Raw genomic sequence first — 20,493 nt, 5'->3', positions numbered from 1 at the left:
AATAAAAACTATAATAGGTGAATATAGCAAGGTTGCAAGATATAAGACTAATATTTAAAAAAACCATATGCTATTCTGTATATTTGCACAATGAACAATTACAAAATAAAACTCAAAAACAATACCATTCACAATAGTCTCAAAAAACATAAAATACTCATAAATTTAAGAAAAATGTCTAAGGCTTCTACAATAAAAACTACTTTACTATTTCTGAGATAAATTTTTACCCTAAATAAATAGAGATATCTGTGCTCATGGATTGAAAGACCCAATAGTATAAATAGATCAATTGTCCCTGAATTATCTATAGATTTAGATTACAAAATGAACCTATAGATTCAAAATCTTAGGAAGCTTTTTTAAAGAAATTGGTAGGATATTTAAAAAACTTACAGTGCTATAAAGCAAAAGACCTATAATAGCAACGAAAACTAGAAATAGAAGCTAAAACTATATAACTACATTAATTATAAATCTCACAATACATCATAATCATTTTTTTTTTTTTTTGTCTTTTTAGGGCCACACCCACAGCACATAGAAGTTCCTCAGCTAGGGGTTGAACTGGAGCTGTAGCTGCCGGCCTATGCCACAGCCACGGCAACGTGGGATCCAAGCTGCATCTGCAACCTACACCACTGCTCATGGATCCTTAACCACAGGATCCTTAACCCACTGAGTGAGGCGAGGGATCAAATCCGCATCCTAATGGATATTAGCAGGGTTTGTTACTGCTAACTCCTATAATCATTAATAATAATAATCATTAACTATATATTAATAATAATCATTAACTATATATTAACTTTTGAAGAAATTTAAAAATGATAAAAACCTCCTTTGTATATACTTGTATACTTAGTATTTCTGGAATTCTTTGTTCCTTTTATAGATCCTAATTTCTATCTGTTATCATTTTCCTTCAACCTGAAATACTCCCTTTTACATTTATTGTACTGTAGGTCTGATGATCATACATTCTCTCAACCCGTGTTGAAAATATCTTGGTTTTATTTTTATTTTGATGGATACAGAATTCTAGATTTACTCTTTTTTCCTAATCCTTTTAATACTTTAAAAAATTTCATTCAATTGTCTTTGGCTTATTTTGTTTCTGAAATGAAGTCAGCAATTTTCTTATTTTTGTTCTGTATCAAATGTGTGTTTCCCCTCTGGCTACTTTTAGTATTTTCTCTATATTTCTAGTTGTCAGCAATTTTAATATGTTTTAACTTAATGTATTTTTTTGTGTTTATACTGTGTGAGCTGTATTGATATTCTTGGACCTGTAGGTTTATACTTTTCACTAAGTTTTGAAAAAATTTGGCTATTATTTCTTATAGTTTCTATTTTTTTTTAATGACCACACCCACAGCATATGGAAGTTCCCAGGCCAGGGACTGAATTTGCTGCAGCAATGCTGGATCCCATAACCCAGTGCCCTGGGCTGGGGATCAAACCCATGCCGCTGCAGTGACCCAATCCACTGTAATCGGATTCCTAACCCACTGCACTACAGTGGGAACTCCCTAGTTTCTATTTTTATGTCTCCAAATTCAATGATATTTACTGGTGTGTAATCTGTTGTAATACCATTCAGTAAATTTTCATTTCAGATAACGTATTTTTCAGTTTCCAAAATTCCATTTGGTCCTCTTTTATATCTTCAATTTCTCTATTTCTTTTGTTTATATTTTTCTTGAAATCTTTGAACATATGTATAGTATCACTTTAAAAATCTTAAAAAATTATTTATTATAGTTGATTTACAATGTCGTGTCAATTTCCACTGTACAGCAAAATGACCCAGTCAAACACATATATAAATACACACACATTCTTTTTCTCATATTATCTTCCATCATGTTCGATCATGAGATATTGGATATAGTTCCCTGTACTCTACTATACGACCTCATTGCTTATCCATTCTAAATATGATAGTTTTCATCTACTAACCCCAAACTCCCAGTTCATCCCATCCCCCCCTCTTCCCAGCTTTGGCAACCACAAATCTTTTCGCCATGTCTGTGAGTCTGTTTCTGTTCTGTAGATAGGTTCATTTGTGCCAAATTTTAGATTCCACATATAAGTGATATCATAGGGTGTTTGTCTTTCTCTTTCTGACTTACTTCACTTCGTATGAGCATCTCTGGTTGCACCTCACTTTAAAAATCTTTGTGAATTCTGTCATCCCTGTAATTTCTGTGTGTGTTTCTACTGACTAACTTCTACACGGCTCCCTGCCCTCCCCCAGCTACAGGTTCCATTTTTTTTTTTTTTTTTTTTTTTTTTTTTTTGCTTCTTAGCAGGGCTAATACTTTTTTTTTTTTTTTTTTTTTTTTTTGTCTTTTTAGGGCCATGCTTGTGGCATATGGAAGTTCTCAGGCTAGGGATCAAATCAGAGCTGTAGCTGCTGGCCTACACCACAGCCACAGCAACGCCAGATCCGAGCTGCGTCTGTGACCCGCACCACAGCTCACAGCCAGGGATCGAACTTGCCACCTCATATTTCCTAGTTGAATTAGTTTCCGCTGCACCGCGACAGGAATTCAGGGCTAGTAATTTCTGACTGGACACTGGACATTGCAATTGTCATACTGTTAGGAAAATATTTGGTATCTTTTAAAAATTGTTGGACTTTTTTTGGCAGAGAATTAAGTTACTTACAGATCAGCTTGACCCTTTTGAGGTTTGTTTTTTAGTGAAGGTCTGCAGTGGCCTCACTCTAGTATAATTTAGCCCTAATACTTCTGAGTCGCCACTGAGTGCCCTGCTTGTTCAATGAGATTTCTCCACCACAACTGGTTAGAACTTGGACGACTCCCAGCCCTGAATGAGTTCTGGGAATTGTTCAGCTTACGGTTCTTTGTTAGTTGTTCTTATGGTTATTCTTTGCCTGGTTTTATGGTGTCTTACCACACATACACAGAACTAGATATCTGTCAAAGACTCAAGAGGCCACCTATGTAGATTTCTGGAGCTCTTTCTCTGTGTATCGCTCTCCTCTCTGATACTCTGCCCTAACCGCTCCTTACTCTAATATTAGCTCTTCAATTCACTGAGATCCTGTGATCGCTTTTACACACTCTAGGCTTCAGGTAGAAAGCTGGGGTATTTTTAGGATTTATTTGTTTCCTTTCTTTCAGGACTCAAGTCCTGTGCAGTCTGCAGTCCATGTTTGAAGAGAACTGCTTCATATATTTTATCTTTAAAAAGAGTAGTTTATATTGGGAATGGCAGTATGGTACCAGTTACTATATTATATACTAGAAGTTAAAGTTATGAAATTGAATTTTAAGGTAATGGAATAATCTTTTTCCATTACTCTTTGTAGGCATACATAGTTTTAGTTGATGACCGGTTAACTGGAAAAAAATCCTCTTAGGTCAATTTCTAGAAATTAAGAATTTCCAGTAAGAAAACTAGATTCTTAGAGGTGAATTAATTTCATTGTCCTTTGCCCACTGGACAGGACTTCAAAATTATTTTGGAGGAAACTTGGTTCAATCTCCCTTAAGAAATATCAAAACATCCTTCATTTTCTCGCTCACTCTGTTCTTGTCTACAGAAAGTGAATTCAAAACAGATGGAGGAGAGACACATTAGATCAGAAGGGACTGTGCTGCTCTGGACTACCAGTTAGAGTGCACAAAATATGTCACATACCTTTTTGCAGAGCTACTGTGTGGTATACATGGAAAGGTCTCTTAATGCTATCTTGGCTTTGCATTGTGGTTTATGTTCTAAGCCATGACTTCGGAAATGCCATGGTACCTGACTGACAAACCAGTTGACATAAATGTGCTAAGCACATACTGGCAGGTGGCCTGGTCTGCTAGCTGGCTTCTGAGAAATGATAAACACAGAGGCCTCACAGACATATCACCAGTATCTCCAGCCTCTGAAAATTCTGGAAACAGAGTCTGGAGCAAGTTCATTGCTCTCTATTTTCACTGGAAATAGACCAAAGAAGCTGCCAAAGGCTCTTGCTGTGTTTTGACATCCATCACACAATGCAACATTGTTTGTCAAGCTGTTGGATTCTTTATCTAGATGGGCCTAGAAAGTTAAATATACATACATACATTACCTATCAACTTATTTATCTAAATAGAGGTATGCTACAGATGTATATATTATATTTACATTTTTAGATGAAACTAGTGGAGACTAGTTCTCAATTCTCTCATCTATAATATAGGGATAATATTCATTCTCACAGTAAAGTGTAGAAGGATGTGATGTATTAATATATGTAAATAACTAATTGCCTAGTACATATTTACTTAGCTCAATATGTTTTTACTACTGTTATTATTATATATTATAGATGCAAGTTACTGCTTTTTGATTTCTGCAAGACTCATTATACAAGGTACGCGATGAGCTTGGCCCCCCTCTCTAGCCTTGTTTTAGCTTTTTTGTGGTATTTATCTGTATACTCTATCTAGAATATACTTTTTTTCCCTTTGGCCACACCTGTGGCATGTGGAAGTTCCCCTGGCCAGAGACTGAATCTGCACCACAGCAGCGGCCCAAGCCACTGAAGTGACAATGCTGGATCCTTAACCAGCTGCACCAAAAGAGAGAGCTCCTATTTAGCATATACTTTAGGAAATATACATTTTTGATGGCTGAGGTAACAGATCTGAGTATTAATATCTACCAGACAAAACCAAGAAAAGAACTGAGGTAAGAAAAATTCAAGTTAAATGGTGGTCATTCATAGATGTTGTGTGGAGAAAAAGACTTCTCACCTTGTAGAGGTAGTTCTGTCTGAGACCTGGATCCAGGTGTGACAGACAAGAACAGGATTGTAAAATGTTGAATGTGAAACATACAAAAAGTTGAAAAGCATCACAGAAACTACTTGGCCTATTTTAAACATAAGGAACTGAGAAACATACCACTATCTGTCATGATCATTTACTTATTGACTCTGAACCCCAACCCACAACTAACTATACTCTGCCCTGTGATGCTGAGGTTAGAGTTCTGCCAAACACATATGACTCTTTCCAGGTGACTTCCTGTTGAGGTTATGTTAATTTCTATCACTAGACTGGAAGGTAGGAGCTCAGGAGAATAAAACCTTCCTTATTTTTATTTAGTCGTCAGTGTACCCTTGGCTTTAGAGGTTTACCCTTGGCTTCTTTTAGCTTTGTCAGAACTAGGTATATTGTACTTATTCAGAGATACTGTTGGTGGCCAGATGTTGCCCCCTTCCCTGTACCATGGACATCCTTCTCTGAGATTTTATCAGCAAATGGGAAGTACTGTCTCCTCAGAGGACTAAGCCCTAGCTCAATAAGGATCCCTCTTCTGAGCTTCTAGGTTTTGATAATCCCAACCTCTTCCCTCTTTCCCCCACTGAGTCCTAAGTGTTGTAGACTCATACTTTAGTTATCATCTCTAGGTTACCTTATTCTCTTTTATTTTCATTCCTCCAACTCCTGTGAGACCAATTCACTGTATTAAACCCTCTCTCTTTAAATACTTGGTGTAATTTCCCTTCTTCCCTCCCTCCTTTCTTTTCTGCTTTCCTTCCTTCCATGAATAGAATGTTACTAACAGGAATAGTTCTATTAAACATACTACAGATGATTGAATTCTTGAATTGGTTTTGTTTCACCTTTGCCTTGAATGTAGTGATAAGCTCCTTTCTAGAGAAAAACAGAATATAGTTGACCCTTGAACAACAGAGTGAGTGTGGATTTTTTTTCAATAGTAAGCACTACAGTACTTCATGATACCTGGCTGGCTGAATCTGTGGGTGCGGTACTGCAGATATGGAGGAATTTTGGATGTGGGGGGCTGACTATAAATTACATGTGGAATTCTGACTTCTGGGAAGGGTCAGTGCCTCTACCCCCTGCACTGCTCAAGGGTCAGCTGTACTCCATCGATAGCATGTGGTGGCATAATCATTAAATTATCAACTATGTTCACTTGGGATAAAGTTCCTGTTCACTGGGGGTCAAAGTGATGGTGGTACTTGACTGTTGTATGGTAATAATGAGGACAAGGATTGTTGCATGATGGCTTTTTTCAGTCTGTACTAGAGGAATAACAAAAATAAAATGACTGTAAATGAATACAAAAAGAAGGAGGAGGAGAAGAGGAAGAGAAAGAGGAGAAAAGGGAGGATCATATGCTACCTGCAAAGCCTAAAATATCTGCCATCTGGACTTCTGTAGAAAAAGTTGAAGACCTACCATATATAGGAAGGAATAAAAGGTTTAGGGTTGTGGGAGTAATGAAACAGTTCTATCATGTCCAAATTTTCATTTTCTCCATGTCTTCCAGGTGTGCTTATGGCCATGGCATATATGGGCTCAGGCCAAACATAACTGGGAAGAAGTTGATTCCTCTTATTCCTCAGTGTTTGCACTGAAGAGAGAATAATGATGACAAAGACTCTTCCTTGCCTGTATCCTTGTTCTCTGGTACCCCTTCAAAGATGGAAGATATGGGGTGTTAAAAACCAATGAGGCATTATTAGATAAGTGCTGGCTGTCTGTTTGTTTGTTTGTTTTTACCTCTTTTAGTAGATGTGGCTTCCTGAAGGGCTAAGGGAAGAAATGGCTTAGATATTTCTGGGACCCATGCTTTAAAACACCTTATTCAGGCTAAGGTAAAGTTTCTTAAGATAAAGTCTTTGTGCATAGTGCCACATACCTCCTTAATCAATAATGGGGCTGACAAAGTGATTGCTGATTGGGTGATTTGTTTCCATGGTTACCACAAATTCTTTTGGGGAGAAATTCTGCTCCTTTTCCAGCTTATCTTTTCCAACTCACAAGATTTTTAAAAAGCAATGTTTGTACTTCCTGCCACTCCAGTGTCAATGAGAGAATTTATTTTATAAGTGTATGAACTGTCAGCTTCTCGGAAAAAAAGCATTGTTGTCAGAATGAAGTCATCTGTTTGGAGAGTAGAGCCTCAAGTATCATTCAAGAGGCGGGAACCCAGTGCCCTTCGCGTGCTTAGCTCTTTGGCACACAGAGCCATTGTCAAAACCCGTTTCCAGAGCAACTGAATTCTCCCCCTGAAATTACTTGGCAGCTCCTCTCCCTGAGGGTCTGGAGTAAGTCCTTTCAAGGGTCTTATTTTAAGGCAGCTTGTCCCTGATGGAAACCCAGATCACTGCCAGCTAAAGAATTTAGCAATACTCTTTAAGTGGGCTCACCTAATAAATTTTTATAGTCTACGGTCCAAGGTGTGTGTGTTTGGGGGTTGGGCTGTATTTGATATCCCCATCAACTCTGAAACATATAGATGGTCAAAACAACATCTGGCCTTTTGGGTTATTTTCAGAATAATATCATATCTGGGTACATAAAGCTGAGAAGACGGCTTTTGAAGGTATTCCTCCCATGCATCTACCCAAATTGAGTATGGAGTAGATAGGAATAAAAACTCTATTTTCTGACTATGGCACAATGGGGTCTGGGGAAAAGGAGGACTTCTTTTGACTTTTTAAATCTTTACTTTTTAAAAGGTCCTAAAAAAAAGTCTTAAAGAAAAAACACAATAAAAGCTTCATTTAAAGACGGATGTCCAGGCTGAATTGCCTGGTCAAAACTAACAAAGGTGGAATTTAATATAAGTGTAAAAATCCTATGATTAGGTTAAAAATCAGTTTCCTAAATAACTACCAGGTGGGGAAACTCTCTATTTTACAATCACAGGGAATCTTTTTCTATTAAGGAAACTGAACTTATACCACTTCTTCTACTAGCCCCCCAGAAAATCCTCTCTTGGGCCATGTGCAAACAAAGAATAATTTAAAACTCATTAAAAAAAAAAGATTAAACAGAATCCTTCATTGTTGAATGGTATCCATTAATTAAGAGCAAAGGAGTAAGAGCATTTTAACTATACAGCTGAACTAACAAAATTTGATATTTAGGCTATTAAAACCTAAAATCCAGGTCAATCATTGAAAATAAAATTGGACACATACAGAAAGTAAAAACATAGCTGAGAAAATGCAAGCGGCTACACAGAAAGGAAGGCATTTGGTCCCATGGATTATCTTTCTTGAGCTAAGTATACTGAACAAATGTAGGTCTCTTGATTAAACTCAGGATGGTTTTGGAATTCATGGAGGATGAAAGAGAGAATCGGGTCCATTAAGTCACAGGAGGGTGGCTGCAGCCAATCAGAATTTTAAGACCTATGACAAAGGCTGCACATGGCAAGTGTAGAATAGGTCTTTCATGTGCCATAGTGCCATACAGTTTCAAAGTACCCCAACCTTGGTTACCTCTCTTGCTCCTCCTTTCTTACAGATATGGCCACTGGGTGACAGAAGAAAATGCTTGAAGTTCCCAGAGCCGGTAAACAGGAGTTTTTTCATATAGTTTTTTATTTTTATTATGTTTATTTTTTAATTTTTTATTTATTTTGTCTTTTTGCCTTTTCTTGAGCCGCTCCTGCAGCACATGGAGGTTCCCAGGCTAGGGGTCTAATCGGAGCTGTAGCCACCAGCCTATACCAGAGCCACAGCAACACAGGATCCAAGCCATGTCTGCGACCCACACCACAGCTCATGGCAATGCCAGATCCTTAGCCCACTGAACAAGGCCAGGGATCAAACCTGCAACCTCATGGTTCCTAGTCAGATTCGTTAACCACTGCGCCACGATGGGAACTCCTGTTTACGTTTATTTTGATGGCCACGTCCGTGGCATGTGGAAGTTCCTGGGCCAGGGATTGAATCTGAGCCACAACTGCAATCTATGTATCATTTAACCCATTGCACCAGCCCGGGGGTGGGTGGGGTGGTGCTGAACCCTCACCTCAACAGAGACCTGAACTGCCACAGTTGGATTCTTAACCCACTGTGCCACAGCGGGAAATCCCAGCTTTTAAATTAATTACCTCCTCTAGAAAACTGCATCCTTCGTAATGATCCTACCTGGGAAATGTTGACCTTAATTTCTACCTTGAATTAAAGTTGACTAGGGGTATAAATGGGGAGTAAGCATCTCCCTCTCCAGTCTCTCCTCTTCCCTGGGATAGCCTTTGAGCTTTCTTAAGTCATCCTGATTTAGTTTCCTTCTAGCAGGTTCTCCAGAGAGACTGGGGGTTGGCAGCAGTAGCTGATGCTCTGGGGTTGCTGATGCTTTGTTGCCCCTTCTTGAACCAATAGAGCCTTGGATACTTTTTCCAGGAAGCCATGAGACCCACCAAAGCTGTCACTCCTTAAGTCAGAAGCAAGGGAGCAAAAATTCTGAGAGTACTGAATTGGGAAAATCTCTGCCTTTTTAACTCCTCCTTCCAATTCTTTCTTCTCATATTTGACCCCCTTTCCCTGTCATTGCTCACATTTCTGGCTAATCCAGAATATTCTCATCTTCATACACCTGGCAGCACTAATGAACACCTGTACTCTAGCTTTTTAGATGGGTTTGGGGTTCTCAACCACATAACCTCATGGCTGGTCTCATGTACATTCCCGTGATGTCATCTCTGGCCCTTGTGGGGGCAAATCTCAACTTGCAAAACCAGTCTGTCTGGGTCACATACTCATTTACTTAATAACTTGCTTCAATATCTCTCTTTGCTCCCACCTTTCCCCACTTTGACTATATGTCATTCCATATTTCTGTGCTTCAGAAATTTAATTGCAAGATTGATATTGTACAGATTCAGTTTACTCACTCACTACAATACTAAAAAGTATTTATTAGGTGTCTAATTGTGCATGGTGATATTTAAAAAGGGCTGACAGTGATGTGAAAAGAAAAATAATCTCTTACATTTTATGATAGTTAACACTATCATATCTGATTTATCCTTTAATATATCAACTCCAGTTACTTATGTCTTACACATTTGTCTCTCAGGAGATGTGGGTTACTTTTGGCAGACCCAGGACACCGCTTGCTGGAGGGACCCTAAGTCTTATGGCCAAAGTTGCTGTGCAGAGGATCTCAAGGACCAACTGAAAGCCTTTTGACATTTCTCTGTTCTGGTTTGAGTTAAATACCATTATAGAGAAATGAGGATTATAGGGAGGGAACAATCAAGTTTAGGACCAAGAGAAGGTGACTTGGAGGAAGGAGAACAAATGTGGCCTTATTTAACATTTCATGATTGAGCCTATGTCAGATAGCTAAATAGTCAAATAGTTAGATTCTTGCTAAACTCGAAAAAGATTTCATTTGCTAGTGAAACTCTTTAGTGAGTTGTTAATAAGTGTGGCATATCCACAGTCAAAGACATTAGAAGGTAAGCAGTCTTCACCTCATTAGTATATTAAAGATGCTGACAAGTGCTGCAAGAAAGGAAACAATTAAAACGTATGACCCAGAATTTTCCAAAAGTTTTGAATTACAGAACAGTTTGGGGAAAAGGAACACCTGTGAGCATCTGTGTACCTCAGGTACAGACCTCTCAAACTCATTTTGAGAAGTGCTGAAATTGACTAAGTTTTTTTAATAGAAGGAGATGTAATAATGAAGGAAATAGTCTTAGGGGTAAGGAGGAAATAGAACATTCCTCTTATGAGAGGCAGAAGTACTGGAGTGGAAATGGTAGTTGTGACACTGTTATTAGCCATAGGGAGGGACTTACTGATGAGAGGTCTCTTACCCTAGTTGTCTCACTATAAGTTTTCTTTTGGGAAGGGTGTATTTTTTTTCTCCTGTCAAAAAACACCTTCGTTTTAGTGAGAAAGGAGGTCCTGGTAGGTTTGAATCTAGGATCACTGGATTCAAATCCACACTCTTGATTTCTCTACTGTATACACTGCCAGGAAGCAGGTACTTGTTAGAAATTATACTGCTGACCCTTCACCTACTTTTAGGATTCCTCTTCTAGTTTTTGCATGATTTTTCTTGGAAGAGGTTTGGAATCAGGCTGCTGCCAACCTACCAGATGATACACATTCAAAGTTGCTATTTCTAGAAACTCTTGACCACATGAAAATACCTAAAATTTTTTTTTCCTTATCAAAATATAAGACCTGGCCTTGGTGAGATTTTAATCATAAATTGATTTTGCTTGGAAAGGCCCCAATATTTGGTCTGTTTTTTAGGACGGACTTTGAGGTTGCATTCCAGGGTTTTAGCACATGTTCTTCAACAAATAACCTGATGTGTTTGAATGGCACTCCTAAATTTCTGAAACAGCACTAAAGGATGTTATTTTTTGGTGTGGCGGGGAATAAAAATACCATGTTAAACTTTTGAACCATACATCTCTGTGCCTAGTTGTGGGGGTAGGGCAGATGGAGAAAGAGAATGACTTTTTTTTTTTTTTTTTAAAGTGGGTAGGACTAATTGAAGTTCTTCCCCAGCATAGTTTTACTTTATTTGAAGAAGTTTATTAGATGTGAGATTAGTCTTTAGGCAATAATAGAGATTCTTTGAGAACCAAATATTTATACTTTGAACCAGCTATAGAAATATTTACTGATTTTTGCAATTTTAGCTTAGACCCTCTTACTGTATTTAATTCATGCTTTTGAGGTAATATATGAAATGCACAGGTAACTAATGTGATGGAAGATATTTTCAAACTGTGAGATAATTTTTCACAGAAAAATGAGAAAGGAATGACTTAAAAGAAACCTGAGGCTGGTTTTAAGCTTTATTTATTTATTTATTTAGTCTTTTTTGCCATTTCTTGGGCCGCTCCCGTGGCATATGGAGGTTCCCAGGCTAGGGGTCTAATAGGAGCCGTAGCCACTGGCCTACGCCAAAGCCACAGCTACGCCGGATCCGAGCTGTGTCTGTGACCTACATCACAGCTCTCGACAGCGCCGGAACCTTAACCCACTGAGCAAGGCCAGGGATTGAACCCGCAACCTCATGGTTCCTAGTCGGATTCGTTAACCACTGAGCCACGACAGGAACTCCTGGTTTTAAGCTTTAGAATAAATTTTTGAAGCAAGAAAAACACTCTAAAAAATGCTTTAATTGAATTATCTCTATAGGACTTCCAGGAAAGGGGCTAGAACATTTACAGCTAAAGTCTATTTTGATTAGCTTTAATTTGAATTCGTTGCTTCTAATTTGCCATTTTTTTCCCGCTATTATTCTTACATGGGTATAAAGGGCATTCAGGCTGTCAATGTTTTGGCATTTTTATTAGATAAATTTGAAAATCATTTACTCATGCCAATTCTGTATCCTTGCGGAGCTTCAGATGAAAGGGTCTGCAATATCCCAGTCATGCAACACCTCAAGAAGGACTTACATTTATCCTTAAAAATGAAGTTTCTTTTGGTATATGTTTGGCTGACATACTGCAGTTCTAAAAACTTGTACAGACAAGCATTTTGAAAAGATGACTCCACCGATTTAAAAGTGATTATATAACATCTGTGAACTCAGTGTACATTTCAAGAAAAATGTTACTGTTTGTCCTCATGCTCCAGCCATACAGTTCAGCAATGAAACCCAGAGCTGTCCTCCTCAGCTGTCGTTGTTTCCTCATCTGCCCTACCTATTTTACAATGACTGTATATGAATGAAATCAGAATTTCATGTAGCATAGGTTTTAATGAAAAAAAAAGTAAAATCTTCCATCTCCCTTTTTGTTCAAAGATAAATTTATTTTGTTGTGTTCCTTCAAAACCAGAATTCCCCAAACTTCAGTACAAATGACAACTATACATTAACAAAAGCAAGCTGAACTCAGAGTCTTCCAGATTCATCCCGAAGATGGGCCTACTTTGGACACCTGTGTAAACTGTCTCAAACTGCGTTATTTCCTGGTGTGAATTTCTGATATGAGAGTGATCTGGTGGGATTTCAGGGTTTACAGATCAGTACTGCTCCCCATGTTATTAAAACAACAACAAAACAGGTTATTTGTGGGTAACTGAAATAATACCTAGTTAGCTTTTGGGGTGACCAAATGTTAATTTAAGCAAGGGGCATAGTTCTGGCCGCTTTTCTTTGTTGAGAAAAAATGAATGAATAGCGAGCCCATTAAAAACCTTCCTCTATCAGAGCCTAGCTGTGGAGAAACTTACTTAATGGATCTGCTGATAATGACTTTGCAAAGAACCACTACTGTTATTTTGTCATATACTACCCTGTCTCAGATGTCTTTACTGTTAGGGTAAAGACACCCTAATCTACTGTTAGGGTAAAGACGCCCTCACCTTAATCCAGAGACTCATCACCTTCTACCAAAGCTACTATGACAACTTCCTGGCTAGACTTCTGCCTGCAGCCTCATGTATATCCTAGTTCACGGTGGGTCTAGCTGGCTCAGAAATCATCCTAAAAGGTCATGTTCATGCTATTAATCCCTTTTCAAGGACTTGCAGTGGCACCCCACTGTTGATCTCATTAGGTTAAAACACCTTATTCTCTGCATCAGTATGAGTACACCCTCTCTGCTCTGCCCAAATTGGAACAGCCTGGAGCTTTTATTTATGCTCTTCCATCATTTTTTTTGGGGGGGGGGGTCAAATTTTTACCCATCAAGCAATTTGGCAATATGTACTGGGTCTTAATTTTTTCCTACTCTTAAGGAAACAATTCTTCATATAGAAACTCATTTCATGTACAAAGATGGCCATTACAGTTACTTATATACTATATAGTTAAAAGTTACAACTTAAATGTTTAGCAAAGGAGAAAGAATTAAGTGTGGTCCATTTATAAAACAGACATATAAATGACATTGTTAACACAGCATAAAGAATTAATGTAAAAAAAAATACTTATGTTCCAACAGAGGAGAAAAAAAAATTGAAGTCTGTATAGAGCATGAGCTCAATTAAAAAATAGGGAAGAACTTTTAGAAATACATATTCCAAAACTGTCAAGAGAGGTTATCTATGGATGGCACGATTATGGGTTACTTCTAGTTTTTTGTTTTTCATACTTTTTCAGTGATATTTTAATCAAAACAATGTACTTTTTTCTTTTTATATCTTTTATTGCTTTTGTTTCTGATAGTTAAGGTAATTCATACCTATTGTTAAAATTTCAGACAATATAGAAATACATACATTTTTAAAAAATAAAAATCACCTATAATTTCAATAAAAGAATCACCTAGTGATAGTTAATGTGTTTCTCAAGTTTGTTCTGTTACCAAATAACACACCCTAGCAGTGTCTTAAACAGCAAAACTTTATTTTTCCTCATGTTACAGGAGAGGTGAAGTTTGGCTATAGATGTGTTCAGGTTCTGGATGTTCCCTTCATGTAATTCTGTTCTGAATCTCAGGCTAAAGGAGCAGCCCTGCCCTGTGATGTCCCTATCCTCACAGTAGAAGGGAAGAAAGTGAACCAAAACTATGCCCTCACTTTTACAGCATTAGCTTAGACAGATTTCACCTCAGCTCAAATTCCATTGCTTAATGCAAGTCACATGGCCAAGCCCAACATTACTGTTGCAAGGAAGTATGTACACCCCATCCAAGGCAGGAGGGGAGCATTATCTGCCATAACTACCAGCAGCATTTTGCTGTATATATGTTTTTTAGAGTTTTCAATATATAAGGGCATATGCACACATACACATTCACTTTTAAAAACTGAGATGACTCATACTGTGAAATTACTTGTTTAAAAATTTTTTGAAGGATAAAAACTTTCTAAATCTATATATATATTTATATCTATATCTATTATGGTGTGTTTATTTCGATTGGCTACATAATATTCCACTTAATAGATATACCATAATTTCCTTATTCTGTCTGCCTTCTTATGAACATTGAGATGGTTTTCTTTTTTCTTGCTATTATAAATAGTCCTGTTATGAACATCTTTACTCATGTATCTTTGAACATATCATTAACATACATAACTACAAGCAGAATCACTGGGGCATTCAGAATCCACATTTTCAAGGCTTTAGCAAATGTTGCAAATTGTTCTCTATAAATGCAATCTACAATTCTTCCAAAAGTGACAATTTACTTAAAAATACAAATTTACTCTTTAAGATCAAGCTTAGATTCAACTTTCCAGAACTGCTTTTCCAAATAACTCTAGCTAGAATTAACATGTTTTAAATTTCATGTTTTATACTTATAGTTGTATGTATGAGTGTGTGTGTGTGTGTGTGTGTGTGTGTGTGTGTGTGTGTGTGTGTGTGTATGAGTTTTGTCATCTCGATTACATAAGCTTTGGGAAGGCAAATACTCTTCCTTGGACTGTTTTACTTTCCCAAAAGTGATTTTCATGCTGTCCTGGTTTATGTGTATCTGAATAACTGTTTTTTTTAGCCTCCTAGTATTTTTTTTTCTTATCCTACCTTAATACTCTGAGTTTCTATTCCTGTTTCTCCATGCCCCATTCAGGCACGTACTGTAATTCACATTCCCTCAGAGGAGATAGGAGATACATGGGGAGGGATGGAGATGGTTAGTGCATAGGCAGAAACAGAGGTCAAGCCTTCCTGGGTTTTGTTTCTAAAATATTAAAGCGTGGTTATAAGAGATAATTCCCAGGCTTAGAAGCACAAAGAAGAGAGTGGAATTTCTATCCAATTTTAGGAAATGATTCCCTTGGACTGGGAAGGGGACTGGGAACCCTCTGAGGGGTTGAACCCTGTAGTTCCTGGCAGTGCAAAGACCAGAAAACAGTGCCTGGAGGGGGTATCCAGGCCTGAGCCTCCATGGAAGCCATGGATAGGAATGGCTCTCAAACAGCCTTTGTCTTCTCTATGCTTTTTTTTTTTTTAATTTTTTTTTTGAGTTTTTTTTTTTTTAATTTTTTAAGGGATTTCCATCACCTAAAACTCAGAAGATTCGCTGGGCCACATTCCTGTGTGGAAATTCTTGACAGGGGTTGAAACAGTTCTTTTCCCTTTAGATGAGGCATGAAAGCTTCTGACTTCCACTGTTTCCTTCACTCTGACTGTGCTCCTCCACTGGAGGGATGACACGGGAAGCCCTGTATTTTCTGGGTCCTCATTGCATCCCTCATCTCATGGCTGTCACTCTCCCCTTCCCTCCATCAGCTTTGGCCATGTGGCTCCTTTGCCTTTCCCCAGAGTCCTTGTCTTTTTTGCCCCTTTGTCTGAAATCCTCTCTGTGACAGCTATGTTTATAATTGGAGCAGCCCAGTCCACAAAACCATCTATCTCCCTTCCTTGACTAATTCCTCCCTACAGTATGTATCAATATATAAATACTGCACATTTCACTTATTTATTAATTGCCTGACTCTTTCCACTAAAATGTAAGCTCCCTTAAGCAGGATTATTGTTGTTTCTAATTTTTACTAATTGCCTGACTCTTTCCACTAAAACGTAAGCTCCCTGAAGCAGGATTGTTGTTGTTTCTGATGCATCCTGCATGCCTATAATGTACTCAATAAATATTTGTTGAATGAATGAGTAAAAGGCTGAATCTCAAAGAACAGCACACCTGAACTGAGAAGTTGGTTACAGGGAAGAGGTGTTCTTGTTTTTTCCATAGTGATTATTGAGGATCTGCTATGGATTGGGCCATGTGGTCATTGCTGGGGAAACAAGAAGGAAGTAAAACTGTCCAGGACTCCATGTGGTGACCTGTCCCTGCACATTCAAAATATGTCTCAGAGGTCAAGGCTGGTTCACTTCAACAGCACTACTTAGGAAACTGTGGGATAAGTTTTTCCATTTTCTTCCTTTTGAAAAATCTAAGGAACTGTTTCAAGTGATTCTGGAAAACTTTTCAGGAGTTAGGTTTCATGAGAGTTTTCTATCTGCCTAATGGAGCTACAGAGGATCAGAAACAAGAAAGAAACAAACTTTTAATAAACTAGTTTTACTATTAGACTATCACCCAGATGTGCTGGTGGTTAGGTTTAAGAAAATAAAGTTTTGGGATTACTTTTTGATTTAAATGTATCCTTATGAGCTCATCTCTCTGTCTTTGGGATGACAGAGATATGGATGAATTATATTTTTGGTATTCCAATTTGAATTTCAAAAGAAACCTTTTATTGTCACTACAGATATAGTATTGGGTAGCAGGAAAATGTGTAAGAATTATTTTGTCTTTATGTATATTTTTCAATTATTATTATTACTATTGGCCACACTAGTGGCATGTAGAAGTTCCCAGGCCAGGAGTGAACCTGAGCCACAGCAGTGACCTGAGCCACTGCTGTGACGATGCCAGATATCCAACCTGCTGAGCCACATGGGAACTCCTCAAATATTATTTTAAAGGAACTTAGTAAAGCCTGCAATTTGACAGGGGAGGGAAAGCGCTCATCACAAATTCATGTGCGACTCTATAACAGGTGAAGTCAAGGGACTTAGATTAAATACTGTGAATGTGGGAGACCCATAGTCTTTATAAAAAGTGACATCGGGTCCTAAAAGAGTTTTCTAGAACATTGAGAAGGTCTTTTTTTTTGGCTGTGCCTATGACATACAAAAGTTTCTTGGACAGGGATCACACCCATGCCATGGCAGTGACAATACCGGATCCTTAACCCGCTGAGCCACCAGGCAACTCCAGAGAGGGTCTTGATCACGTGGAGGGCACTTAACGGCAACTGACTGGTAGTAGAATGAGGAGAAATGGAGAGACATACTCTGTTGGAAAAAGAGACTCACTGCTGGAGGAAGATTAGGGTGCTTATGCACATCCTCTATGCTAAGGCAACTTTAGACAATAAGGATTTTGCATAAACATAACAAATAAATCAGAAACAAGCAGAAAAAAATGAAAGTATAACAGTTTTCTCTTTCTCTCTTTTTTTGGGGAGAGTGGGGGGAAGTCATTGGCACTAGCCTTTCCCCCATTCTCTTTCATGATTGTATACCAAAGATTCTCTGGCATTCAACAGGAAAACAGAAAACATCAGAAGACCCAGGTAGAGTCTTGGTGGAAAAGACTAACAAAGGCTTTAATCTCAGACCCTGGGAGGTGTCTCGCCTCTGTAAGTAGAAGCAGATTTGATATCATTCTTTTAATTAAAACCATCTGATGCACAAAACCCCTTCTCAGTTGCCCCACATCACTTATTTTCCAACTCCATTTTCAGTTTATCTTCCAATAAAGCATGTTATCATTTCTTCAGAAGACTGATAACCCAAGAGTCGTGAATAATGGAAAAATGACAAAACTTGCTACACATAATCATTTGGCAAAGGAAGGAGAAATAACAGCTGCTTGACTGTTGAACATATATTTTTAAACTGAGATTGTAAGTAAGTATTAATGCCAAGGTGCAGATTTTCTTCAACAATCTCAAGATAGCTTAAGGCCATGCAGATAAAAGTTTCTTGGTGGTTCCTTTCTATCCCTTTGGAAGGATACTGGGCAGGAGAAAGGGGTGATTTTAGAACCACATCTGCTCAGGATCCCAGACCTTCCAATGTAAATGCCAACTGGGAACCAGACAATGACGTTATTATAGACTTATTTTTATCAGCTGTTCAGAGTCAACCTCCATGAATTCAGGTATGCACTAATCTATTGGGAAAAAATAATCGATGTTATCTTGAAAGCTTGATCGCCAGTTGAATTTTGGTAAACTGAAATAAAGAGTCAATGCAGAGATGGAACTTGATCTTTACAGGACTCTATGGATAATCATTTTGCAAGATCAGAAAGTGCCAGAGGACCATATTTTAGGTGACTTAAGTTGGAATCTCAACTCTTTCCCTTACTGCCTCTGTGATGGTTGGTAAAGGATTTAACCTTGAGGAACCTACTTCTCATCCATAAGATGGACACCATACAATCTTACTTTGGAGGGTCTAAATGAGATCATGGATACAAAAGTTACTTGTTTATTTTAATTATTAATTTTTAAAAATTACAAAATTGAAAAAATAAAGAGAATCATCTAACAAATACTCATGGATCAACCACTAGATTTTTGTTGTTGTTGTTGTTGTTGTCTTTTTGCCTTTTCTTGAGCTGCTGCCGCGGCATGTGGAGGTTCCCAGGTTAGGGGTCTAATCAGAGCTGTAGCCAACGGCCTATGCCAGAGCCACTGCAACGATGGATCTGAGCCGTGTTTGCAACCTACACCACAGCTCACGGCAACACCAGATCCTTAACCCACTGAGCAAGGCCAGGGATTGAACCCACAACCTCATGGTTCCTAGTCAGATTTGCTAACCATTGCACCACGACGGGAACTCCTCAACCACTAGATTTCAAAAATAGTAATGTTTGCCTTTTTTTTTGGCCATGCACATGGCATGTGGAAATTTCTGGGCCAGAGATCAAACCTGTGCCACATCTGTGACCCAAGCCTCAGCAGAGACAATGCTGGACCCCTAACCCACTGGGCTACCAGGGAACTCTGAGATTTGCCTTATTTTAAACTTTTTTTTCTTAACCAACAAAATATTAGCAGTGCAGTTGATTGTTCCTTATTCTTTCCTTTACCTTCCTTCCCAGCATTAACCGCTATTTTCAAATTGATATCTCTTTCTCACCTGTATTTTTATGTTTACTATGTATGTATATATCCCTAAACAATTATTTATAGTACTGTTCTGCAAACTTTAAGTTGCTGTTTAGTGTCCCATTATATCTAATTATTCTTTGTGCAGTGACTAAAATTGCTGTTCAAACAAGGTTTCAGTGGACCTCCTTGTACATCTCTTCTTGGGGTGTGTGGGGTGGTCTTCTGGGTTTCGCATCTAGAAGTAAAATTCTAAATATGCCTTTTCAGCTTTGCTAGATATTGCCAAGTTACTCATCAAAGTATTGGTACCTGACACACAGGAAAGTTCCAGTTTCTCCCTTTCCTCTTCAACAGTTAGTATTAATTCATCCTCCTCAACAATTAGACATCTGCTTTTTCTGAAGCGGTAATGCAAATCAACTTGCATTTCCTTAACTAGCTACTGAGGCTGAGAAATTTTAGGTGTTTTAGTTTTCTCTTCTGTGAATTTCCTGTGCATATGCTCTGCCTATTTTATTATTGTATTCTTTACATTTTTCTTACTGATTTGTAAAAATTATACTTTTTAAATTTATGTGTGACAAATAACTTCTCCCAAGTATGTGGTTTGTGTTTTTACTTAGTTTGTGCTATCTTATATCATGGAAATTTTAATTTTTATTATAATCAAATTAATGTAATCAAAAAAGGAAATAAACCTTTTCCTTTATGATTTCCTTTATAATATTTCTCTTAAGAAACAATTCATTTCCCTATATTCACAAAAGTATTCTCTCCATATTTTTTTCTTTCAAAGTTCTAATAATCACATTTGGGTTTTTAATCTATGAAATATGGTTGAAATAAGTTGTACCTTTTTTTTGGTATATGTACAATCTTTCTTGAGGTGACATGCACTGTACTATTTACAATTTTCCATTGACTTGTAATCACACCTTGTATACATTTGTTTCCTCCGCTTTGGGATATTTATGTCATTGGTCTATTTTATTTTTCTTTGGATAAATACTACACTTTCTCAAAGTTAATATAACTTTATTTGCTTTCATATTTGGACATCTCCTTGGTCATAAAACAGTCTTTTCTTCTCCATATGATTTTTAGCTTGTAAAATCCTGCAAAACACCGTGTGGCAATTTTAT

The 20,493-nt window shown here is 37.8% G+C and overlaps 2 long non-coding RNA genes across 3 annotated transcripts in view; one reads left to right on the top strand and one right to left on the bottom strand.

The window, feature by feature from the left end:
• Window positions 1-20,493, bottom strand: part of LOC102161945 (uncharacterized) — a 169,277-nt gene that overhangs the window by 101,509 nt on the left and 47,275 nt on the right. The window lies entirely within an intron of this gene.
• The window catches only part of LOC146404877 (uncharacterized), a 58,672-nt gene that overhangs the window by 25,309 nt on the left and 12,870 nt on the right, over window positions 1-20,493 (top strand). The window contains exons 2-5 of one of the 2 annotated variants that reach the window (XR_014842242.1): window positions 524-726; window positions 6,313-6,640; window positions 8,301-8,348; window positions 12,601-14,047. This is a non-coding gene — a long non-coding RNA (uncharacterized LOC146404877). Of the gene's footprint in view, window positions 1-523; window positions 727-6,312; window positions 6,641-8,300; window positions 8,349-12,600; window positions 14,048-20,493 lie in introns of those variants that run through there. The other variant, XR_014842241.1, reaches the window with a different exon arrangement.

The sequence above is a fragment of the Sus scrofa genome, chromosome 3 (genome assembly GCF_054392235.1).
Source record: "Sus scrofa isolate SSC_HxYL_T2T_F1_AM1 chromosome 3, Sscrofa_HxYL_maternal_Yorkshire_Landrace_v2.0, whole genome shotgun sequence".
NCBI classification, from domain to species: Eukaryota; Metazoa; Chordata; class Mammalia; order Artiodactyla; family Suidae; genus Sus; species Sus scrofa.
Note: the sequence above shows the minus strand (reverse complement) of the source record. Positions and strands in the feature narration are given on the sequence as shown.